Source organism: Acinonyx jubatus, chromosome A1 (genome assembly GCF_027475565.1).
Source record: "Acinonyx jubatus isolate Ajub_Pintada_27869175 chromosome A1, VMU_Ajub_asm_v1.0, whole genome shotgun sequence".
Lineage (NCBI taxonomy): Eukaryota > Metazoa > Chordata > Mammalia > Carnivora > Felidae > Acinonyx > Acinonyx jubatus.
In genome coordinates, this window is record NC_069380.1 from 208,791,776 (window position 1) to 208,818,849 (window position 27,074).

The window sequence follows — 27,074 nt, forward strand, 5'->3', positions numbered from 1 at the left end:
TGCAAGTTCAGGAAGCCATATGTTACGCTCCAGAGACATGTGTAATGTGTCAGCTATGAAGGGCAGCACGTGGGAAAGGCAGACTTTACCTTCAATGTAGGCTCCAAACATTCCTGCTAATTTATCACAAATGAGATTTTCAATGGTTGGCCTGTTAGTTTCCTATTCATCAAATCATTTCCAAATGACACTACTTGCTTAAGAGTTTTCCCTTGAAGCCTGGCCTTTGGAAGGACTTGCCTGCCTCCTGTGAGGGTGGCACACACCATGTCAACCGCATGATGGACGCTGGAGCTTTGGCAATTGACAATGTCTGCTGTTGGCCAGACATGGCATCACCTTCTTTTATTTTGGTTTAATCATTGGGAACTGAAAAACCAGTGGAAACTCAGTGGTCACAGACATCTGGCTAGTAGGCAGGTTTGAGTTTTGGAATATATCAACCCAACCAAAATAATCCAGTGGCAGAGAGCAATCTAGGAAGAGAAAGAGTTTCTTTGACTTTCTTTAGGAAGGACTCTAAAACCCTAATCATCGCCAATTAGCATAGCTCCTGTTGTATGGATCTGCTTCTGCAGCCATCTGGAGGAGTCTATTTGAGAGATTATCTTTGGAAATGCTGCATTTCTCCCTCTAGTTTATGAAGTGCAGACTGTTTTGCCAATATAATCAGTAAGTCTAAGATGAAAGTTACACAAAGTAGACAGTGTTTTCACTAGGAAGTTTTCAGATTAGTACTATCCAGGAAAAAAAAAAAAAAGAGCACACACCTCATATTTTAAGACGGAGGACAAGAAACCATCAAGCTTCAGGCCCAAATGATATTTTCCCGTGTTGACTATACAGAAGAACCTATAGTTGTTACATTCATTCATTCACGCAACGACTATTTACTTGGTGCTTTTTACATAGCTGCCATAGTCTTTCCAGAATTTTCCATACAGTTTATATATAGATTAACAAGAACAGTATGAGAAATATGCCAACAACACAAAACAGGACAGAATGATAAAGTGAGCCACATGGTGAATCAGCACAAAAGAAAGGAGGGTCAACTTTCACCTAGGCAGACAGGGAAGGTTTTTTGACTAGGTAGTGAACTAGACCTTGCGATGAGTAATATTTAGGTTAATGAAGAGAAGACACAACAACTGAAAAATACAAGATATATTTAGTAAACAGGGAGTTAGTCCAAGAGAGGCCTTAGAGTCCATGGAAAACCAAGAAAATTACCAATACATCATGAAATAAATATTGGACCATTTTTTTTTAATTTTTTTTTTTAATGTTTTATTTGCTTTTGAGACAGGGAGAGACAGAGCATGAACAGGGGAGGGTCAGAGAGAGGGAGACACAGAATCTGAAACAGGCTCCAGGCTCTAAGCTGTCAGCACAGAGCCCGATGCGGGGCTCGAACTCACGGACCGCGAGATCATGACCTGAGCCGAAGTCGGCCGCTTAACCAACTGAGCCACCCAGGTGCCCCAAACATTGGACCATTTTAACGAGACCAGAAGTTTCATAAAGGGCTTTCCATTTAATGTTGCTTCAGACCAATACTTAAGAAGTTCATTTAAAATGAGTTCCCCTCTCCCTACATCTTTATTTCAGATTATTCACATGTGCAGGTTACACGGTCTCTGGCATTCACCCTGACATCCATCACCTTCCCCTTAATGGACTATGTCCGTGATTCCTGAAGTCTTTCCACGTAAACACTAAATTTTGTGTCACGGACATAATACATAATTATTAACACCTCCATCCAGAAACAGGCTGGTCTCGCTGCCCCTCCCACTCCACCAAGATACCCTACTCATTTTTCCCCTTGACCATTGCTCTCCCTGGCCACCTGGACCAGGTTAGCTCCCCTTGTTAGGCTCTCTCATGCTTCTCGTCCATAACACTTGACACAATTGTAACTAAATAGTATTTCTGAAGTATTTTTAAAGGTCTGTGGACCTCCCACTGGACTAGGAGTTCCAGGATATGGCCAATGGCCAGCATCTGCCTTGTTCACCACTAAACCCCTGGCCTCTTGCCCGCTGTCTGCCAGATGGTAGGGGCTCAATTCAGAGCTGTTCGTTGAACAGCTTTGTTTTCTTCCTACTTCTTGGGAGCCACTGTTGATTAAACCCTTCTCTACTGATGTCTTTGTCTCAATCTACAAATGTACTTAAAGTCTCCATAATCTTACCAAATTCCTTTCTTGGACCAATGTTAAAACATTACGTTTAAAAATCTTGTCTTAAGAGGTAAAAGCAGTCTCATGGGGGCAGAGTAAGTCTGGGAATAGGTCAAACCAACTTTACCCCTCAGGGGGAAAAAATGATTCCAACCAATTCAATGGAATTGAAACATTCATTTATTTAGTGTTTGAAGTGGGGGAGGGGACAGATACTCTGTGAAGTGTAGGGTTAAAAAGATGGCTATGAAGCCAGCTCAGCCCTTAGGGAGTTCACAACTGCTGAGAGCAGAAACACATCCAATAAGTACTTAACATTGTTGCTTATCAGTGCTAAACCAGTGCAATGAACCAAGACCTATGAAAGCCCAGTGAGGATATGATTACTACTAAAACATAGCTAAAAATGTCCTAGGAACCATACTACATTGTAACTTAATCTTAAACAATAATCCTATGAGATACGCACTATTAGTCCATTTTACAGATGAGGAAACAGGCACAGAGGTTAGGAAATGTGTAAAGTTACTCAATATACAGTACAGTTGGGTTCTCTCAGGAGGAGAAAGCTTAAGCAGTTCAATTTAAAGGAAAATGGAGGAACTTTTCAGGATGGGCAAGATTTCAGTGTTGATAGTCTGAGGGAAGCCAAGGAGCCAGCGGAGACAGAATGAAGAAAATAAGGGGTGAGTAGTGGAACTGAAGATTCAGCCAGTCAGAAGGCTGATCTTTGTAAACCAGTCACGTTCTGCTTCTGAGCAGTAAAAGAGGAAGAGGAGGGCACACAGAGATACGGTGGGAGACAGGAAGTCAGTTTGTGTTTTATGCCTTCTGTTTTCTTGGGAAAGCAAGGGTACAGTGCAGGGTCCATGGTGGTCTCAGAAGCTTGAACAATGTTCCCAATAGCTCCAGGGGGAGATGAGAAAGGAAACCCACTTGAAATGAGTAAAGGGGTTTTCAAGCAGTCCCAGAAATCCAGACAATAGATATTGTTAACTCCATGTGCAAATCATTTGGTAGTGCTGTGTGATTTTTCACTGGAAGCACTGGGAAGGATGGGAGTAAGGGGTGGTCAGCTTGATGACTGGAGACCGGAAAGACAGGTAAAGCAGACATTCTGAGATCAAGAGCATGGTAGGTGCCGATGAGCAGGTATTTGAAATGACTGTGGGATCAGGGATAGGAAGGAAGTCTAGGACACAGTCCTATATATCAGAAGCAGGTTGTTAGAGGGGTCATTTGTATGACTGTTAGAGTGATGGCAGAAAGGAAAAACTGAAGCTGTGAACCCAAATCCTGGAGAAATATCAGGAAGCAACCTAGAAGTCCCCAAATGATAGCGGAGAAAATGAGAGGAAAGTGACCCAGCATGGCCAAACAGCAGGGACAGTCAACCAAGAAAAGAGTCATGACATTGGAGAACAAATGGGCCAAGCCTTACAAATGCCTTCTTGTGATTTGCTGTCAACTATGCGTTGCTCCTTCCAGGTGCCATAAAGAACTGACTGAGGTCACTATACTCACCTACATTGGGTTGGATAGTGCCCTCACAATATTCATGCCCTCCCTGAACTTCAGAATGCAGCCCTGTTTTTAAATAAGGTATTTGCATGTGTAATCAAGTTAAGATGGGGTCATACTGGGTTAGAGTGGGTCCCAAGTCTGGTGAAAGGCCTCCTTATAAGGAGAGAGAGAGAGATGAAGACACGGAAACAGGACAGAAGGCCATGTGATGACAGAAGCACAAACTGGAGTTTGCTGCCATTAACCAAGGGTGATGGGCAACTGCCAGGGGCCAGAAGAGGCAAGGAAGGGTTCTTCTCTAAGCCTCTGGAGGGAGTACAGCCCTGCCGCCACCTTGGTTTTGGACGTCCAGCCTCTAGATCTGTGAGAGAATACATTTCTCATCGTTATTTTAAGCCAGCAAAGACATTAATAAACTATCCCTGGAGGTAGGTATTATTAGCCTCGTTTAACTGCCAAGGAAACTGAGGTCCAGAAGGTAGAAGTATTTCACCCAAAGTGACAAGGCCAGAAAGAAGGAGAGTCAAAATTCAAACCCCAGACCTTCGGGCCCTTTCTACTTCAGTCCTGCCCCTCCCGTCCCTTCCCCCGACCCATGGATGTGCACCACCACTGAGGAACAGCGGGCGGCACACAGAGCACAGTGTGGTGGGCCACATGGGCCAGCGGGCAAAACTGGTGGCACTGACACAAAGAACTCGGGGCTCTAAGTCCCTCTTAAATGCAGGAACCACACCTAAAGCAGACTCATGATTATACATGAAACCTACAGTCCTGCAAAAGCATTTAAAGCATGATTATTTACTTTTGCAACCATGTTCACAGAACAGTGAACTTCCTTGTACAGTAAGCTCTTTTATAATTTTAATATAGTTTATTATATAATTATATAATTTATATGTGTGTGTGTATGTGTATTATACATGCACATAAATGAGATTTACTGAAAGATAATTACTTGATTTACTGAAAGATATTTTCATTGCTTAAAGGGAGGTACATGTGTCACAATGATCATCTCAAGGCCTGAGCAAGGCTTTCCTTGCACGGGGGATGCTTGGAGACACGTGTGGCTAGAATTCAAGCACACACCGTAAGTACTTTTGGCATGTATTTGAGTGTGATAAGCAGACACAATCCCTGAGCTTTGCTCTCTAGCCAAGTGGAACAAGACAGATTCCACATGAAGTATCCAAATGAAATTATTTCATACACAAAGTCTTAAGTCAAATGCTTAGGTGCTCTTTAAGTGTCTAAATGGTCAGAGTAGAGGATCAGGGTGGCCTCTCGCCCTGATCACGCCCAGGCATCATGCCTACCTGGCTGCACATCGGAATCACCCAGGTATGAATGCAAACTTTAAAACTTCCCTATGTGATTCTGTTCAGCCAGAATGATTTCTCCCTTGACGACAATAAAGATCACAAACCAACCTGGTATTAACCAAGCTTGTATCTGCTAAAACGCTAAACTAGACAGTTCAGTGAATCAACATTCAGACCTTACTGGACATAAAGACTTAATAAGCACCAACAGGCAATCAAAGATGCCCCATAGAGAGACAGGGCCTGAACCAAGCTCCCTGCAACCTCCTTCGGATGAGCCCCTCATCTTGATGCCCCTGCCTTGGTTAGCGGTGTGGTCACCCCAGCTGTAAGCCCTGGCTCTCTTCTCCTCTCCCTCCGTCTCTGTAGTCAATCGGCTGTTGATCATGTCTCCCTGGTTCCCTTGCATTAACCTGTTTTCCATTCCTACAGTTAATATCTTTATTTAATCCAGTTCAGTTCAACACCTTTTTGTTTCTACTTTTGCCAGGCATCGTGCTAGATGCTTTGGGCTCTCCTCTTTACCAAGCTCCTGGGGCGCACTAACAGGTATAGAGACTTAGAGCATCAGGAGAGAGGTTCTGACATTAATCACTGTTCATCAGAGACACTTCAGTAGCCTCTTTTCTCCCCCCTCTCTTTTCCTGTTTTCCTTAGGACTGTTCGTAAGTTAGTTCAGAAGATTATCCTGCTATTGCGGTGGCCCCACAGATTTAGAGTCAATAGAAAGTACTGGGTCAAAGTTTGAGAGCAGGAGTGAAGCGAGGTCGTTCCTGAATAAGTTCCCAGCAGAATACTATAAAAAGAAAATGAACATTTTTTTAATAGTCTTAATTTTTTTTTAATTTCAGTTTAGAAACATTAGCTATTGGTATTTTTAATAAACCATTTGTCTTTCTAATTGGAGGCAGTAAATGTTCACATTTGAATTTAATTTTGATTCAGGTTATGATCTGACTGGAGATAAAGCCCCAAGATGCTGTCAGTGTGGAGCCTGCTTGGGATTGTCTCTCCCTCTCTGTACATGTGTGCTGTCTCTCAAAATAAATTAACTTTAATTTAAAAAAAAAGATAATTAAGGGAGGGGCGCCTGGGTGGCTTAGTTGGTTAAGCATCCGACTTCTGCTCAGGTCACGATCTCCCAGTTTGGGAGTTCAAGTCCCGCGTCGGGCTCTGTGCTGACAACTCAGAGCATGGAGCCTGCTTTGGATTCTGTGTCTGTCTCCCTCTCTCTCTCTGTCCCTCCCCTGTTCATGCTCTGTCTCTCTCTCAAAAATAAACAAACACTAAAATAAATACATAAAAATTAACAAAGATAAGGGAGATTTTGTTGATTTAATTTACCTATTTCCCTGCTAACTGTGGAAAACAGATTACCAATGCCAATTCTTTGAGGTGGTATCCACGTCCCATCTCCTTGACTCTGAGCTGATTTGCTTGTCACAGAATGTGGCGAAGATGACGCTCTTTGATTCTCAATGAAAAGGTCAGAAAATGTCATACAACTTCCATCAGGTTTTCTGGGAATCATCACTCTCTGCCAATCGTCATGCTAGGAGCAGGCAAAGCCATGTACAGGTGTCCCAGGGTGAGTGCACACCATCTGACCTTCTCAGCCCCTTCTCTGCCACATATGTGAACGAAGAAGTGTCCATCCAGATGACTCTAGCCTCCAAGCTGCGAGGGACCTGCAGGCTTCAACCCTCCCAACTGAGTCCCTGACATCTTAAAGTACAGACAACCATTGCTGCCAGTCCTACTGCATCCCGTCCAAACACTTGACCCATCACCTATGAGCATAACACAAAGGATATTTTACACCACCAAATTCCAGGTCGTTTGTGATACAGCAATAGTAAGTAGTAACTGAGACCATCTTTGTCCAATATTCTTTCAATTCAAGTAGAAGGCGGCTATTTATATGCTATCCAAGCTGTGTTGTACCAAAATTGTGGTTTAATGCTTAGGAAAGCTTTTGAACTCTTGTCCCGGTTCTTTATTTCTCTTTAAGTTCTAGTTTAACTACACTTTTGCTCCTACAAGTTTAAGGATGTGAAATAAGTCCTTTTCCTACATTGGAGATACTTGGCTGCGTATTTGGTCGCCCACATTCTTTCCTATGTAGAAAGGCTAATAAAACATGACTCTCAAATTTACTGATTATTGAAACCCTGTGCTGGCACAGAGGCAGTCTCAGGAGTTGCATTTTTTTTTTTAATATATATTTTTGAGAGAGAGAGAAAGAGAGAGCATGAGCAGGGGAAGGCCAGAGAGAGACAGGGAGACACAGAATCCAAAGCATGCTCCAGGCTCTTAGCTGTCAGCATAGAGCCTGACGGTGAGCTCCAACTAGTGAACTGTGAGATCGTGACCTGAGCCGAAGTCAGACGCTTCACAGACTGAGCCACCCAGCACCCCTCGGAGTTTTTATGAACAGGTTAGAGTTCTCCAAAATCAGGATGCTGATTTGAGGGAACAAGGTCCACATTTGATTTGTACTGCTCTTTTATATTCAGATTTATATAAATATAAATGCTTATTTCTATAGATTACAGCAGATTCACATTTTACATATTTGTTTAAAAATGTTTAAATGAAGAGGGGCGCCTGGATGGCTCAGTTGGTTAAGCTTCCAACTCTTGGTTTCAGCTCAGGTCATGATCTCACAGTTTGTGAGTTTTGAGCCCCGAGTCAGGCTTGAGCTTCTCTCTCCTCCTCTCTCTGCCCTTCCCCCACTTGTTCTCTCTTTCTCTCTCCCTCTCTCTCTCTCTCTCAAAATAAAATAAATAAAAACTTCAAATGAAGAAAACTATTTGGTGCCCAGTGCATCTGCAAAATTAATGAGCATGAAGGACGGAGAAGCAATGCAGACCAGGGAAGCGGGAGCTGCGGCTCAGAAGTCCCGCCTTTCGTTCTCCTTTCTTTAGTAATCTACTACAACAGAAAACGCTGTGTAGTGGCACCTTTCGCTGTGTGATTTCACCCAAGCCAACTCACCATGCCGGACTCACTTGCCCATCCAGAAAACAGGAATAATGTTTGTCTGTTTGTTTAACCTGATAAAGAGGGAGAGTAAGCTATGTTTTGTTTTGTTTTTATTTTTTACTTAAAAAATGTGGGGCACCTGGGTGGCTCAGGCGGTTGAACGTCTGACTTCAGCTCTGGTTATGATCTCATGGTTCTTGGGTTTGAGTCTTGCACTGGGCTCTCTGCTGTCAGCACAGAGCCTGCTTCGGATCCTCTGTCCCCCCCCCCCCCTCTCTGTGCCTGCCCCCCGCCAAAATATACATTAAAAAAATGTATACCCCCTTTACTCATTGGGGGTGGGAGAAATGGCTAAAGGGGGTATACATTTTTTAAGCAGAAAATCATTAACTCTTAACTGGCCTTTCTGCTTCCAGTTGCCCCCACTTCCTTTCTCCCATGTCAACTTCCCTGCTGGTTACTCCTGCCTACCACTCTAGCTCACTTTCCTATGCAAAATCATCTATGGCTGTCCACGGCCAACAAGAGACCCCATATTCTTTGGTGCCCCTCCCCCTGGCCACCTCCCCCAAACACACACATGCACAATTGAAGGCTCTTCTTAATCTAGCATCAAACCTTAAATTCCACTCTGCCCACCTCTTCCTCTGGCCTCTGCCACACCCCACACTAAAGCTTGGAGCTCTGGCCAAGCTCTTGGCTCCAGAATTCAAGATATTCTTTCCTCTTCTAACGTTGTAACTACTCGAGTAATTTTTCCTCTCATTTTTATCTTGCCATCACTCTGCTAACAAGGCTGAACGTTGTTCCATGCCCTTCACTTTAACAAAGTTTAACATTAGCATTCAAAGTACGTGGTTTTCCCATTTTATGTCTTCTTACAGAGAGGCAATATAGCAGGGCCAAGAGCTTACATTCTGAGTGTCTGGGTCCAAATCCTAGCTCTACAACTTATTAGCTGTGTAACCCTGGGGAAGGTATTTATCTTTGTTCATCTCCATTTCCTCATTTGTACAATAGGAGATAATAGCACATTTAAAAATATTTGGCTCTCTTAACAGTTCATACTTGATGGCAGAAATTTTCATACTCTTCCATAATGACCCTCCTAATAAATATCTGGATACTTTTTAATGACTCGATACATTAAATTAGAACTTTCTAGGGGCGCCTGGGTGGCTCAGTCAGTGGAGTGTCTGACTCTTGATTTCAGCTCAGGTCATGATCCTAGGGCCACGGGATCAAGCCCCATATCAGGCTCCACGCTTAGCATGGAGCCTGCTTAAGATTCTCTTTATCCCTCTGTCCCTCTCCCCAATTTGCACTCTCTAAAATAAACAAATTAAAAAAAATAAATTAAAAAATTAAAAGTAAATAAAATAGAACTTTCTCCAACTTGGAGGGGAACTTCCACTGTTCCAACTCATCATTACCATTCCAAATTTCTAAAGCAACTTAAATAATCAAAATACTATACACATCTAAGCACACTGTCTAATGTTATCAGAGGTTAATTTTAAGTAGTCTGGATATTTTAATATATTTGAGGCAAGAGACACCACTGATTTATTTATGCCAAAACTCATAGTTCTCAAGAAAGGGCATATCTGTTATAGCCTTTCTACACTCCAATAATAGCAAACCCAAAATAAACTCCAATATCCACCCACAGGGGAAAAAATTTGCTTCCAAGAAATTATTTCTGCCTGACATCTAAAGGCAGAGGGCAGCGTTTTTTAAGAGCACAAGATGAGGGACTGTGATGTTTATCATCAGTCTGATTTTGCTGATGGCTGTCTTGCACTGTTATCTCCCCAGTCCCTGGAAGACAGAGGGCCCCAAAAGAAAGCCCAAGAATGCTTAACTCTGTTACTGCACACTTCTTAGACCAACAGAGAAGCCAAAACTGAGGACACAAGCAAATACAGAGAACTTTGGAAAACTCATCAATGTTCCTATTTGTGAAGCCTCATTCATTATCCTTTTGGAGCCCACAAAAGGATATTGCCTTAGAATTGTCAAAATGTCTTGCCTTAGAATTTTATGATGGAGATAGATGCCAAGTGAACACACAGAAAATTCACTAAAAGGGAGAAAATTTAGTCAAGCATATTATATGGAACTCTAATACATCTTCTTAGGCTATGGATTTGGACTTTAACATACATGTCAGGGATCTGCAGTCTAAACACATATTCAAAATTATTAGGGTGCATGGGTGGCTCCGTTGGTTAAGCATGCAACTCTTGGTTTCAGCCCAGGTCATGATCTCATGGTTCATGAGTTCAAACCCTGCATCAGGTTCTACACTGATGGTGCAGAGCCTGCTTGGGCTTCTCTCTCTCCCTCTCTCTCCTCCCCTCCCCTGCTTGCCCTATCTCTCTCTCAAAATAAATAAACTTAAAAAAAATTTAAATACACACTTAAAATGAATTAGTTCTTTTATTATTAAAACAATAAAATAATAATAATAATAAAAACATGGATGCTTTGGAAATTTTGAAGCTCCATTTTCCAGGACACGTTAGGTACAGCTTATTACCACTTAGAAATAAGTTCTACTAAAAGTCATTTGGTGTACCCATCTACTGCTGTCCCATAGACTCTGAGTTCAAGGGCAGGGACTGTGGTCTTTACATCTGCATCCTTGGCACCTAGCAGAAGGGCTGACGTGGCCAGTGACGAATAAATGTTTGTCAAGGGAATGAATGTTTGCCTGAGTAAAAGACACCAGCAAAGCACTGAATTTTTTCAAATAATGTTGCCGGTAAAAATATTAAGGAAGTAGCCAGCCCTCATGGTTCCCCCAAGATAGTCTTCCCTCTTCTCCACTACAACGATTTGAATATTATCTTGACATTTTCATCTCACCACCTACCCGCACTGCTAGGCATCAGCTGGTTCCCTTCCGTCTATTCGAACAAATCCAAACTCCTTACACTATCAGATCTCCAACCTCAGTCCCACTTTTCGAAATGCGGTATAATATAGTGCTTTAACGCACGGACCCAGAAACCAGACTGCCTGCATTCATAGCCCAGTTCCACCAGTGAGAGCTTGGCCAAGTGACTTAATTCCTGTGTGCCTCAATTGTAAGATGAGAAATCCTACGACTAACCTCTCTCGTAGAGTTGTGAGAGTTGAATGAACCAAATACTTGCGAAATATTTAGAACAGTGTCTGGCACACAGTAAGCATTCAGTGAGTGTGAGCTAATGTGGTTATTATTCACACTCCTGAGGGAATGCCCATTCTGTTAGCTTGCACAGTGGGTCTTTTCCTCTCGGATTGGCTGATGTTCACATCCACTATGTACACCCACGGGCAAGCCCCGGTTTGCTGAGTGGCTACGGCACAGATGAGACGCACTGCAGACTGTATGCACATCCAGGAGTTCCAGCTGCAACTATCCTCTGAGCCAAGTGACTAAAGTGGTTTGGACCCCGGGAAAATTCATCAATGTCTTAATATCTTGAACGATTTATCGGTGTCCCATTAAAATGAACTGCAGACTATAAAATTAATGGAAAGTTTGTATCTGCACAGGAAACCATGGAAAGATGATATCCACAAGCCAGAAACTTTGGGGAATTTCTTGTAGTTTTAGGTCAGATGGGACAAGTTTGAAGAAAGGCCAAATAGACCAAGGACAAGGACAAGCTGTCACTTACCCTCCAGGAAAATGCCCGGAAGATATCCCAACAAAACTCCATACACCTAACTCAGACAGCAAACAGTAATGGTGAGGGTCGGTCACCATGCAGTGCCCCACATGCCGAGAGGACGACGGAAAACCATGAGAGACCAGCCGTGCAGGCACGTGTGGCCAGTGCGTAAGGAAAGCAACTGCGCCCGGCCAAGAAGCGGGGGGGGGGGGACACTGCCCCAGTGAATTCGAGGCTGCCACTCACTCACTGAATTCTGGCACAGACAACTGCCCACTGCCAAAAGTCCCACTCAGACTTACACCCTCCTCAGGCTACCAGACTTCTGGAATGGCAAAATGGAGACTGACAAAGGCAGATTTCCCTTCTGCTTCCCCACACCCCCTCCCCTTTTTTTTGGTCAGAAATATTTGAATTGGAATCTTAAAATACCTGATAGAAACCATCTCTTTCCTCAGTTCCCAATGATCACAGCCTTCTCCTCTATAAATATTAGCTGAGAGAAACGGCACAGGCCCTAAGAAAAGCTCCCGCAGTCCAAAGGAAGAGAACGTCTTTGAGAATCAGAGCACATTTATTCCTGTAACAGAATTGGTCTTTACGAAACCAGAGGGGTTTCCTAATGTGTGCTTTCAGCTAGATTCGGGAGAAAAATATGTCTATGAAACTTCTCTATAGAACAGTCTGGAATCAAAGAAGACTACGTGGAGATGCCAAATTTAAAATGTGTTGGAAATGGTGAAGAGAAGACTGAGGAATCTAGGAAATTTGAAATTAAAGTAAAAGACAAATTTGACTCAAAGGAAAAGAAAAAAGACAGTAAGAAGGAGAGGGAAAAAGATACAAAAAAGAAGGGATCCAAGCAACTTAATACATGATGTAGAAATCTGAGCAAAATTAAGAAATAATAAAAGCAAACTACTATGAAAGAAAGAAAAGCTTAACTATAAAGTTAAATGAGTCTCTAAGTAGCAGCTAGAATTAGTGGGGGGGGGGGGGGGGAAGGCGGGAGAGAAGAGACCAGCATCTCTAGACACATTTTGTCCCTATTTTTTTAATTCGAAGGATAGAGAAAAAACTCTATTGCCATCCAGATAGAAAACAGGTTATTTTCAAAGGCTCCCCAAGTCAGGCCGCTCACATTTCTCCAAAACTTTAAACACCAGAAAACAATGGGCTACCGCCATCAGATTTCTGCGAGGAATCAAGCGACATACAGAATTTTATCTGACCAACAGTCCTTTGGCTGTGCGGAAAACATGAGCACATTCTCAAACACGCAGAAACCCAATATACCCTTACTTAAATGCTCCTGTAAGACTTTTCAAAGACACGGTCTGATTAACTAAGACATCGATAAAATAAGAACACAAGAATCTAGAAATTTTGGTTGATACACATTACATAGCAAAGAGAAAAGTCGTTGATGTGGCTATCAAACAATGAAGATGTAAAATACACACTTGGACCTGGAAAACAAGAATGCAAGGTCGACTGCTGTCGTTCTATACTAAATATTTATTTAAGATTGAGAGAGAGCACAGCAAGAGGGGCAGAGGGGGACAGACAGGAACCCCAGGCAGGCTCCAGGCTCAGCACGGAGCCGAACGCGGTGCCCAATCCCACGAACCTGGGATCGTGACCTGGGCCGAAATTAAGAGTCAGGCGCTCAACCGACTGGGCCATCCAGGCGCCCCTCAACTAAACTTTTACACTCCAAGTTTCAAAACGTAAGACCCCATATGTTCCTCCAATACAGTGTCCTTACATAAACACTCTGCTGGGAGGTGGTGATCTCCTTGGAATGAATGACAGGTATTAATTCAGATAACCCCATGATTCCTCATAGTATTTATAAAAACCAAACCATTCTCAGGACCTGCCTCCAAAATATTAGGCTAGTTCTACTTTCCTTAAGTCAAGCCCAGCTTAGATGCCAGTACACCCACCCCCCAGCACATCCTGCACTATGTTAGAATGATTTCTGTGCTTATCCTACCTCTGAATTGTCCTATTTAGTATTCTAACCATATGGCTTATAATTCTTAGCACATAAACGGATTCTGCAGATTTTATACAATAAAGTAAAATGTGACACACAAAAAATTCTTACTGAGAAAATTTTTCGTGTAACACTAAGGAGCTTTCGTGCCAAACCCACACTGTACACAGACTTTTATGAATATACTCTAATTTAACCTGAATTTCACCCAATCAAAAGGCTTTCCAAAGTGAGTCCGTAACTATGGCATTTTAGGCCAGCTTGGCATAAAAAATACTTAGATTTCTCACACATGACTATGCATACCCCAGATCTGTCCTTATCCCTTCAGAAGAGGTTAAAAACCACCTATCCCAGAGAGCTATTATGTGGGTAAAACAAGATAATGTGTGAAAACCACAGATGATGTGCCTTGCACACAGTAAGTGCTAACTAAAGGTTTGCTATCATGAACACCTGTACCATACACCTTGCTCTGTGCTAGGCCTAGAAGTATCACAGGAAGTTAGACCCCCAAGGCAGGTTCCTAACCCACAGAGCTTAGAGGCTGATATTCAACTGTCTAAACTAAGAGACACAGATCTACGATGCCACTATTTCTTTGCCTGCTAAACCTCCGTTCTGATTTATGAAGCTGTAGGCACTTCAATCCTGTGGAAATAATTTCCCTGAAACATTTTAGAGATTCCATTAAATTACAAAATAGTCAGGATATAAGACAGATAGCTTTTGGAAGCTCTTTCTACAAGTTAAGAGCATTCATGTTTTCTAGTCTTCAAACCGAAGGCTAGATTTTTAAAGTTACTTGGAAGATTTACATTTAATAAAGGCATTTTTCCAAATTACCACATGCATTTATAAATGCCAAACAATATTTAGGACATCCAGTTGTTGAAATATAAGCCAGATTGTGGAATGAAGTAATACTTAGTAGGTCAAGTAAGGGGGAAAAAAAACTAGAAGCTTTACTGTTTGGAAACTATGAAATGTTAAAAAAAAAAAAAATCATCAGTAATTAAGGACGTAAGACACCTGAAAGACAAAAGAGCTGATACAAGTATATATTTTTTCTGTTTTCATTAATTGTACAATTCTTTTAAAACATATTTTTACACATATAAAGAAGATTCCTTATTTTAAAAAGTTCATAAACTACAGAAGGGTAAAAATGAAGTAGAATCACTTTCAAGAATAATAACCCTATTAATTTTTTGTATTTGCCCAATTTTTTTCTACACATACAGCAAAAGTTATGCTCTGTAAGCTACTTTTCTTACCAGGTAATATATGCTGAACATTTCCCTATATCAGTAAAGAGCTCCATCAAAGGTTTTTAATAGCTAAAATGGTAACAGTAATGTTAGCAGGTTTACATGGTTATAGACAGCTCTGTCTTGAATATCTTTGAACATTCGTGTTGGTATAGTATAGTGTATTTTCAAGAATAAATGAGATAATGCACAAATGCTGCTGGAATATTCCTAGCCTACCAGCTCATCTCCCCAGTTCATAAGATTACAATTTTTTTTAATCCTTCAGACAACTTATGATGTAACTCAACATATGTGCTTTTCCTTCTACTAAAATGCCTTTAATGTCTAAGTGTCATGATAAAATCTTGGTATTTCTCCTACCACCTCAGCATTAGAGACCAAAGCCCACTGCTGAGGCAGAGAACTGACCCAACTTCTAATAAAATTGGAGCCCTATACTTCCTCCAAGGTAACAGAGCCAGCCCGGTTAATATCAGCTTCCTAGTCTCCATTAGAACACTGGGCAGAGTGGGGGGGGGGGGGTGGTGTGGGGGTGTAAGAGTCTCTTAAGGAGAGGGCAATGCTTATTCTTCCAGGTACACAGCCTTTCCAGCTCACTCCCCCGCCCACCAATTGGTAGGGTTATCGAGTGATCACACAGAGAGACTGGGGGTACCTGCAAGAACAAAGACCAACATCTCTTTCACCCGTTGCCATTTACTGACGCAGTGGATTGGCTGATTTCCCCCATGTCCTTCTGAACAGGAGAAAAGAGAACTGGAGAGAAAGGAGGGAAGGTAGAAGAGGAGGGCAGTGACATCAGGGAAGAAGCCAACACACCCACAGTTTGGAGAGGCAGGTCAAGTAAGCTTCCAGGGACTCAAATGAACACCACGCTATGAAGCCTGACTCGAACCAGCTTGCTGATACCTAACCAAGATGGTTGCCATGGGGTAAGAGGTCCCCACCAGCAACAGGGTAGAGAGAAGGGTTAGGAAAGGTCCAGCCAGAGGCAGACCCCCTCCCTGAAGCAGGGAGCAGAGACCGGGGATGTACTGAGCCAGCTGCCAGCCCAAGACACAACCTCAAGGACAGCATCCACACGCAGCAAAGTGTAGACAGGTTTGCCTTCCCTCCTTACCCCCAGTGCTTCTTTTCTGTTCCCAGCCTGGGGGAAGGGCAGTAGACCCCAAATGACGAAGGGGAAGAAGGGGTGAATGAGCAAGATACCCCACCTCTCCCTTTACTTCAAGGGCTAAGAGTCAGGGTCAAGTTGCACTGGGGAAAAGGGAGAAGACTTAAATCAACTAGATTCACCTCTGGAAGTTTATGGAAACTGCACGTTGTGAAGAGACAGGAATGGGAGAGTCAGCCTGACATGGATGAAGAAATAAAGACCCTTTCAAAGTCATGCCTCATGGACTTGAGACAGTTCAATAGCTCAGCTGCATCTTGAATACAGTTAAATGCATGTGTGCAACAGGGGCATTACAGTACTGAGTTAGGCGTGGGCTCAGAATCTGGCTTGGCCCATTCTTTCGTTCACTCAGTAGATGTTTATTGAGCAACTTCTCTGCACTGGACAGAGCTATGCACAAGAGTTACAAAGGCCCTGTGCTCAGGAAAGTTAAATTCTGGGTGCCTGTGTGATTCTGGAAAATTTCCTTTACCTTCCTAGGCCTCAGATTCCTCATGGCATCTTGCTCTCCTATTCCCTCCCTCCACCCAACTGACTTCTAAGAGTCCTGGAAATTAAGTATAATAAAACAAACAGGATTTTTTGCTGTTGTTTTGTTTTGTTTTAAGCAACACACACTTCAGACAACGAAACTGAGACAAATGGCTTGTGTTACAGAAAAGCAAGCACAAGCCACATGGAAGTTTCTAAACACAGAGGAGTTACTGCGGGCTCTCAAGTGCAGGACGGTTAAGCGGATGCAGAGGAAGTCAATAATAGCTTGGTCTAGGTGTCAGTTACAGCCTTATTATCACTGTTCCTAGAGAGCAGGAAGAAAAATCTTCCAAGTACCAAAGAAGGCTCTATTAATAACTTTAAAATATAAAGCTGTGTAAATATTTTGTAAAATTAGCAGCAAGTGCTAGCACTTTGTACAGTGAGACTCAGAAGAACCGTGTCAGTAAAAGTAGCAATAAGAATTCAACATGCCCAGTAGTACCGCTATAGCCACTACACCATCCAATCCATGGGCCAGATTTTTCTGGTTATTTCTAGAGAGTGAGACACGTCCTGGTCACTGGTCCACAGGCTATAACTTAGCATTACTGTAGAGTAGACAGAGAACCCCATCCCCCAAGCCCAGATCCCACCTTCACTGACTACAGGCCTCTGGGGCAGTCCCCGGAAGGCTGACTGTCCCTTAGCACACGTGTCGGGCTTTTTCTTACCAAGGCTGCTTCAGGAGACACCTCCACCTTGGGGCCTGTGATTCCCTCCTTACCACAAAGTGAAGAGGCAGAAAAGAGAGGGAGGGTGAGGCATTTGCTCCACTACTCCCCCACCCCCACTTTTAGTCCTTTAGCACAACGTGGCCACCCTGGTCATGTCTGGACTCCTGGACATCAGGCCCTTAGTCACTTGGGTTGAATCCTAACCTTTCTTGCTTTGAACCTGTGCAAACATCACCCGGCCTATGTGATCCTAGTGCTTTCAAGTGCCTTCTGTCAACACAGAAGACAAAGTTCACAAAGAAAGATTACCAGAGCATCTGCGACTTAACTAGTCGTTTCCTTAAATTTGTTTTCCCGAACTCTTTGTAAGATGTTGCTGGCTATTTCTTTCTTTTTCTTTCTTCCTTTTTCATTTTAATCCTGCAGAGGGGGGCGCCTGGGTGACTCAGTCGGTTAAGCCTCTGACTTCAGCTCAGGTTATGATCTTGCGGTTCATGGGTTCGAGCCCCGCAGCAGGCTCTTTGCTGACAGCTCAGAGCCTGGAGCCTGCTTCAGATCCTGTGTCTCTGTCTCTCTGTCTGTCTCTCTCTCTCTCGCAAAAAGAAATAAACATTAAAAATATATGTATTTCTTTTAAAATCCTGCAAGATGGAAGCACTTAGGCAGTTCAGTGCCAAGAGAATGGAAAACAGAAAAGGAGTAGGTAAGACAACCCTGCCAACCTCTGTGTAGACAGGTCATAAAACACAAAACCTCCCACAGGTCAAAAGCACCGGAGCTATTTTCTCTCGCGTGTTCTAAAATAAATAAGTAAATGTATAAATATGCAAATAAAGTGTCTCCTACAAGAGGTTATCTGGAGCATACAATTGCAAAATAATTGACCATTCATTTAAAATATAAAATAACCCCACAAATATTACTTTGTTTAACAAAATATGCTTGTTTTAGGTGAAGATAAATAATGTAGTTTAAATACATGTGGGTATATTGTCTCAATATACAACATTACATATTTTTATGTTTGAGATTTAACTTTTTTTCCTTAACATTTATTTATTATTGAGAGACAGAGAGAGATAGAGCATGAGCATGGGAGGGGCAGAGTGAGGAGGAGACACAGAATCTGAAGCAGGCTCCAGGGTTTGAGCTGTCAGCACAGAGCCCGATGCAGGTCTTGAACTCACAAACCGCAAGATCATGACCCGAGCCTAAGTCGGACACTCAACCGACTGAGCCACCCAGGCACCCCTATGCTTAAGATTTTTTTTTTCTTTTAACATTTATTCATTTTTGAGAGTGAGAGAGACAGAGCATGAGCGGGGGAGGGGCAGAGAGAGAGGGAGACACAGAGTCCAAAGCAGGCTCCAGGCTCTGAGCCTTCGGCACGGAGCCCAACGCAGGGCTCGAACTCACGGACTGCGAAATCATGACCTGAGCTGAAGTCGGACGCCCAACAGACTGAGCCACCCAGGCGCCCCATAAGATTTTAAGAACAAAACAACAGCAAACTATAGAGAGAGAAAAGGAACATCCATATCCATAATTTGATACTCTCCTAAAAACAAAGTTAAACATTGAGCTTTATTTCCTGTTGGTCAACTTTCCCAAGTATTTCTTTTCCAGTAAACTGACTTTTGTCCTGTTTTCTTTTACTCATATAATTAAAAACAACTTTGTAGGGCAATAACTTGTCATTTTATAGGACATATAAAATTCCATAAGTTATTTGGAAAAAATTAACATTCTTCTGTTGCTTAGCATTTATTTTCAGGAAGGGGCTATAAAGCACACAGCCAGAAACATATTTGTGCATATCATTCTCAAAACTATCTTCGATAAGACTGTTTTCCACAAAGCACACTAGAAAAGTGCAAGGCCATTGGGTATCATCCTGTAGAAAATGTTTAAGTAATATAACAATGGGCAAAAGCACGAGTTTTTTTTTAATATTATGGAAATATTTAAACATATCCAAGAGTAAAGAAAGTAACTTATCATCCTCTTCAATGTCTACCAACTGATGGCTGTCTCATTTCATTTATATTCCCACCCTAAATACTTCCTTCCCCAGATCATCTATGGTCAATCCCAGACCACATAACACAGCTTCAATAAATATTTCAGCATGGCTCTACACAGTAAGAACTCTGTGTTAGAACATGAACACAATACCATATCATATCTTAGAAAATTAGGGCAATGCCTAAATGTAGCAAACATCCAAAGTCCCCATCATCTCAAATTTTTTTTGGTTTTTTGGACTCAAAATACAAACAAGTTTTCTGCATTGTAAATGGTGGCTCTGTCCCTTCAAGTCTCTTAATTTGTAAATTCTCCTCCCCTCTTACCATGTTTTTAATTTACTAGTTCAGAAATGAGGTCACTGACCTACAGAGTTTATACTAACTGAATACCACTAGAACATTTAACATGTTCCTCTATGTCCTTATTTCCTCTAAATTCAATTTGGGGGCAGCAATAAATACTTCATGGGAGGGGCTGGGTACTTCCATTAGAAAGCACATAATGTGTGGTTTCCTCTTGCTTCAAGTTAGTTTGGTCTTTGGGTTTTTTAACTTTTTATTATAAAAAATTGCAAATGTTTTTTTTTTAATTCAAACTAAAAAACAGAAAAGAATATAATGAATCCCCATGTAAACATCACCCAGCCTTAACAAATACCAGCTCAAGTCCTTCTCCCTTGTCTGCATCTAGGCCTTCATTCATTTCCCTTCCTTCCCAACCTAGAAACTTTGAAGCAAATTCCAGACATCATATAATTTCATCTCTCAATATTCCAGTGTATATCCCTAAAAGATAAGGATTTTTTAAAAATACCGTTACTACACCTAAGACTTTTAAGAATAATTTAATATCATCAAATATCTGATCAGATCTCACATTTCTTTGACCATATTGTTTTTGGCATTTGATTTTAACCTACAGGGTTTGATTACTGGCAAGTTGAGAACACATTCAACATGTTCAGTTACTGGCTGTGAATCGTCTTTGGGTGTCCTCTGATTGTTTCGAATTGAGTTGATGGGTTGACAATAATAAAGACTGATGGCCATTTTTCCCACAAATATTTTCTGGGTCTGTTCTTTGCCTACTAATGGGAGGTGGGGAGGGGCAGTGTGCCCTCATGTCCATCTAATACCCAGTGAATTTAAGCTAATTTAAGTGTACTTTGTGATTCTTTCTATTGCTTCTAGGCTCAGAATGCCTTCCTTCTTTCAAAGATATAATGAATATTCAATTCCATTTTCTTCTAGTTTCTTTAAGTAATCTGCATTAAGTAATTCAGGTCTTATATTCTTAGGAAGCTACTTGGTTTATATAAATCCAAAATTTATTTCCATGATCCCTAAATCACAGACACTGATAGGAAACAAAGAGTTTCAAAAAAGTGGTGTTATTTCTAAATGATTTGAATCCTTTTGCAAACTGCCCATAAATATATGTCCATTTGCTCCTAAAGAAAAATGTCAATACTTCTAGAGAAAGGGGAGCCCTGTCACCTGGTTTTAAAGCACTCTAAATAATTAGTGTGTTAATTAGTTTTGCACAAGAATGAAAAGTAGTAGGGATTGATTTAAATCACAATGAAGATGGTAGGGGGAGGGGTGGTTTAATGGTTTCTTCTTTAACAGTTACCAACACGTTTTAAATAGACCCAGGCCCTGTTAAAAGGAGGGCATTTGTGCTAAGTTTGGTTACCTAGGAGACCCCACCTCACCATTCTGCCTTAGCCTCCTGCCTCAGAAAGGGAGCTTCAATTTAATAGATGGCTACTTTTCTAAGCTTCAATCGAATGGACAGAAGTAACAGAAGAAAAGTAAAATTCAAACATTACCTCAACTACAGTCCTAGATTTTTATGCAGGTATTCCCACGGTAGCAAAGTAGGATTATGATGCAAAATCTACCCCCCACCCCCCCCAAAAAAAACTAAACTATAGGTCTCATCGTTCTATATTCTGCTGAAGATACGCAGGCAAAAAAGCATAGAGCAAGTGATTTATGAACAAGTAGTATAGGAAGTGTTGAAATTCTGAAGCATTGTGTAAATACAATGGAGTCCACACTTGACGTCACGTTTAATGCTTGTACCATCAACAGAAATGTAGAGGTAATGAGTACACTATGATTGAATGTGTGTTCAATTCACTCATTTATTAAAACAAAAGCTTGGTTGAAAGCATCAAGTGAGGCTATATATGTAAAAGCACATGATTATTATTAATACCTCTACTTGAACGTGAGCTTTTATCAAATCACCTTCTAAAATCCCACTTTTTTTACTTATAAAGTGAGCCCAGCTACCACATTTGCATTAACACCATGCGATGGTTAACTTTATGTGTCGACTTGGCTAGGCTCTGGCGCCCACATATTTAGTCAAATACCAGTCTAGATATTGCTGTGAAGGTATTTCTTGGATGTGATCAACATTTAAATCAGCAGATTTTGAAGCAGATTACTCTCCAGAATATGGATGGGCTGCATCCAATAAACTGAAGACCACAAAAGAAAAGACTGGGATGCCCCCCAAGACGAATTCTGACACCAGACTTGAAAATGTAATAACTCGGGGCACCTGGGTGGCTCAGTCGGTTAAGCGTTCGACTTCAGCTCAGGTCACGATCTCGCGGTCCTTGAGTTCGAGCCCCGCGTCGGGCTCTGTGCTGATGGCTCAGAGCCTGGAGGCTGCTTCCAATTCTGTGTCTCCCTCTCTCTCTGCCCCTCCTCCATTCATGCTCTGTCTCTCTCTGTCTCAAAAATAAATAAAACGTTAAAAAAAAAAAAAAGAAAATGTAATAACTCCACGGGGAGCCTGGGTGACTCAGTACATTGAGCATCTGACTTCAGCTCAGGTCATGATCTCGCGGTTCATGAGTTCCAGCCTCACGTCGGGCTCTGCTGACAGCTCAGAGTCTGGAGCCTGCTTCAGATTCTGTATCTTTCTTCTTCTCTCTCTGTCCCTGCCTCTCCCCCCTCCCTCCCTCCCTCTCTCTCTCAAAATAAATATTTTAAAAAATGTAATAACTCTAACCTGTTTTTCCAGACTGCTGGCCTGCCCTGTAGATTTTGGACTTGCCAGTCCCATAAGTGTGTTAACTAATCACTTAGAATCTCTAGATAGGCAGGGGCATCTGGATGGCTCAGTTGGTTAAGTGTCTGACTTCGGCTCGGGTCATGATCTCACAGCTTGTGGGTTCAGGTCCTGCGTTGGGCTCTATGCTGACAGCTCAGAGCCTGGAGCCTGCTTCAGATTCTGTGTCTCTGGATCTCTCTGACCCTCCTCCACTCACACTCTGTGTCTCTCAAAAATACACAATCCTTAAAAAAAATTTTTTTAATAGAAAAAAATGAAAAGAATCTCTAGATAGGCAGACAGGAAGAGGTGTTATTGGTTCTGGTCCTCTAGAGAGCCATAACTACTACAGATCATCACTACCCTGTATAGCTGACCTATAAAAGGAAAATTAAGTTTGTATTTATCTGGTTGTTTCCACATCGTATAAACATGGCTTTACAAACTTTCATTAAAATTCGAGGGCATGTTTACTAAAGCTGCCATAAATTCTATAGACTGGGTGGCTTAACCAATAAATTTTCTTTCAGTTCTGGAGGCTGAAAAATCCAAGATTAAGAAGCCAGCAGGTTTGGTTTCTTCGGAGGCTCCTCTCCGTGGCTTGCAATGCCACCTTTTCACGGTGTCCGCCATGGTCTTTTCTATATGCCTGTGTACCCCTGCTGTCTCTTCATGTGTCCAAATTTCTGAAACCAGTCTGACTGGGTTAGGGCCCAGGCTAAAGGCTTCATTTTAACCTACTCACCCTTTCAAAGGTCCTAATACAGTCACCTTCAGAACTACTGGGGGTGGGCGGGCTTCAACATATGAATTAGCAGGGGCTGTAAAATTTAGCCCATAACAGAGGGTCTAGTTGGAAAAATCTGATTTACTATATAGGCTGCACGGCATGCATGAAAGTCACTTTGGGGAGGGGGCACCTAAAGGTGCTCTAGCTTTCTCTAGAGCAGTCAGAAGTGTCCAGGAGAGGGGCACCTGGGTGGCTCAGTCGGTTAAGCATCTGAGTTCTGGATTTCAACTTCGGTCACAATTTCACAGTCCATAAGATCGAGCGCCACATCGGGCTCTGCTCTCATAGCACGGGGCCTCCTTGGGATGCACACTCACATGCTCGCGTGCTCACTCGCTCACTCTCTCCCAAAAGAAATAAACATTAAAAGAAAAGCATCAAGAAAAAACACACAAAGATACTTAGATTGGCAGAGAAAATAAGAGGTGATTTAAATAATGGCCACAAATCCAAGGCATAGAGACAGACATTTTGAATATGAGGCCCTGATTTGTCACATGGGCAATATTTTGCATCCTGCTCAGGTGCAGCAGGCAGCAGGGACTTATTTGAGCCTGCTTCATGACCCTCCCCACAGGCTGGCCAGTAACCATGAAACCAGCTGCCAAACCCCTCTTTAAGCCCAGAGCCGGGCATGATGTAAAATCCTTGTAAATATAGATTAAAGACGCAGTTTTGACCACCAGTTGTTCAGTTCTCCAGATCTGACAGGCAATGATCTGCAGGAATCCAAGGGACACTGTGGGCCTTAGAAAAGAGAGAAAAAAGGCAAGGCAGCGGGAAGACAAAGAAGAAAACAGAAAACAGGTGAGAGAAAGGACAGAAGAAAATGACAAGAAATAGAAAGGAGAAGGCTGGGAAGGCAGGTCTCTGTCCCTTCTCTGAGTGACACCGCACCATGTCAGAGTCCTACCTCTGACTAAAAACAAAAATGCCAGAACTTACATGTGAACGGCACATGGATACTTCCAAAGACTCTCTGTCTCGGTTACCCCTCATGCACCCCAAACAGCCTGGTGAGACCTCGTAGAAGTACTATGACTTTTATCTGACAGATTTAAAATCTGAGACAGTCATTCAAAAGTGACTTGCAGAGTCTGGAAGCACTCGAACGTTTTACAGGCTAACCCCATTCCATATTACTGATCAACAACTAGAGCCTCATCACCCCACCATACCTCCCTTAAACATTCTGCTTCATGTGATATATATGTATTTTTAAAATCCTGTGTTCACTCTTTCTCTACACTTGCTTTTTTGGCTCATCTGCCTAAGAGCTTAGATTGTTCAGCTTTAAGGAGATCTCACTTCAAACCAGCTGAGAAGTGGTAGAGAAAGGATTATTTACCGGGAAACATGAGAGTGATAACACCAGAAGAAATCTGATCCCAGAGAAGTTGGTTATTCTTCTCCAGAGGCGACCTTCCAAACACTACAACTTTTCTGGAACAATCAGAGTCAAATATAAATCTCAGGAAAAAATATAATCGATGACTTTTTATTAAGGGGGGCAAGGTGGGATATAAGTAACAGAGCTTTTGTCACGAAAGAAGATTCTAGCACTAGACGAAGGAAAGAGCCAGTCTTTGGCTTCCTGTGTGTGTCCTGCACCTTTGAGTTCAGTTACCAACAAGCCACTGACAACCAGACATTTCGGTGACTTTTAGATGAAAACCCAGGCTCTAGTTCAAAGCTGCAAAGTGATACCTTTCCTGGGACAGAGTTCAAAGTCCTGCATCCCAGGCCTTTTGGTTAAGGTCTTGGCTTTTGGTAAGTGCACCTCCTGGCACGCTACTGCAATAACCCAGGGAACACTAGTGCTAGTACACTCTAGAAGCTTCTCTGCCTATAAACTTACAGACCGCTCATATATTGTGGCACATTATGTCTTCCAAAAATGGCCCTGCAAGATTTCTGGTCCCATCTGCTCTTCCAGGACTTTGCCACCTGCATCAAGAGGCAGAGTTCATTTCTCCTCACCTGGTAGGACTTTCAAGTGATGGAATCTGGCAGAAGTGACACTATGCAACTTCCAGGCTCGATCATAAAGGGTGACACAGTTTCTGTTTGGTTCTCTCTCAAGATGCTTCTCTTAGAACCCAGTTACCACACTGCAAGGAAGCCCAGGCCACATGGAGAGAGAGCAATGTTTTGGCCAAAAGCCTCGGCAAAGGTCTTAGGTGAGGACAAGGGCGAGCATCCACCCCCAGACAATGAGCGAATGAGCTGCCAGGCCTCAAGGCTTCCCAGATGAAGTCCCCCGTCATGGATCAGAGACAAGCTGTCCCTGTGCACCCCGTCCAGAAAATTTGTGAGTGTAATAAATGTTTGTTTTGTGCCACTAACTTTATTTTTTTTTTTAATTTTTTTTTCAACGTTTATTTATTTTTGGGACAGAGAGAGACAGAGCATGAACAGGCGAGAGGCAGAGAGAGAGGGAGACACAGAATCGGAAACAGGCTCCAGGCTCTGAGCCATCAGCCCAGAGCCCGACGTGGGGCTCGAACTCACGGACCGCGAGATCGTGACCTGGCTGAAGTCGGACGCTCAACCGACTGCGCCACCCAGGCGCCCCAATGTGCCACTAACTTTAATTGTGACTTGTTAAACAGACCTAGTAACTGGAATGTACATTATAGCCCAAGTTAATACCCAGACGCAGAAAAAATTATGTGGTTTTATACATTTTTGGCCTTGGATCTGTCCTGGAGATAAGGAAGGGCATGCAGGAGGGGAACCACAAACATCGTGTCACCTTCCCTGTGCCACATACCCTGTGTGGTACAAGAAAACTTCAAAACTTCAATTCCTCAAAAGTCCTATGAGATTTAACTGTGATGTCCATTTAAAGATGAGAAAGCAGAGGCACTGAAAGTTTTAGTAACTTACCCAGGATCATCCAGAAAGTAGCAGGGTTGGAAGTGTGAACCCATTATCTGACACCTGACTCTAAAACTCAGTCTTCTGCTCTCCCAGTAGAGCCCACCTAGGGGCGTTGGTCCTAGTGTTTGGAAGCGGAGGGGGGGTGGGAGGAGGACTTCCATTTGGCGGGGAATGAAAAAACTCCATTAGTCCATGAGCACTAGTCACTATGTGTAACATGCCCCCTGCCACACACAATTTTCAAATACAGTAAATTCCAAAATAACAATTCAAATTCATTTCACATATTATTGATCTTGGTATTGATTATATATCCTCTCAATCAACAGATAATAATAAAATAGTTCCTAGAAGTTAAAGGTCCGTGAAATTTATGTACGTATATTAGAACAGGGTTTTCACGCTTAAAAATGTTGGGAATCACCGACTATACACCTCCTTGTGTGTGATTAACGTTCTGCCTGGTAGGTTGGATAACTGTGTTACCACAGGAAAACACTTGTGAATGACCAACATTCCATCTGTGTGTATTTAATAAAGGTGGTTACCAAGGGATCGCTCTTAAATAGTGGGCTTTGAGAGGAGAGGTCCCCTCAGCCATAATTCATTAATTTGCTGATTGCTCTTCCCAGTGTGCATCAGCCAGCATTTGTCTTTAGCTAATGGTGATGTATGTGCCTTTCCACTCTACTTTGCACACAGGGCAGCAAGTGACAGGGATGACGAGCAGAGAAGAATGAGCCTTTCTCTGTCCTCTCCCTGCCCTGCCTCTGTCCTTCAGGATATCCTACTAAGCAAGCATTCACTTCCCACAGGGCTGGAAGGAAGTGGTGATAGATTTGGGAACAACTTCATTAACCATCAGGAACGCAGAGCAAGTTCACTGCCCTCCCTGAGAAATGGGAACCAGTGCAGCTCAGATCTGGGCTAAAGAGGCAAGAATGCTGGTACTT

General features: G+C 42.5%; 1 protein-coding gene across 4 annotated transcripts in view; it reads right to left on the reverse strand.

Moving 5' to 3' along the window:
* The window catches only part of RAI14 (retinoic acid induced 14), a 142,662-nt gene that overhangs the window by 63,716 nt on the left and 51,872 nt on the right, over positions 1 to 27,074 (reverse strand). Inside the window, exon 1 of one of the 4 annotated variants that reach the window (XM_053201643.1) lies at positions 17,346 to 18,586. The exons of the other annotated variants lie outside the window; for them this stretch is intronic. The gene's annotated coding sequence lies outside the window, so the exon portion shown is untranslated. Of the gene's footprint in view, positions 1 to 17,345; positions 18,587 to 27,074 lie in introns of those variants that run through there. 4 annotated transcript variants of the gene reach the window in all.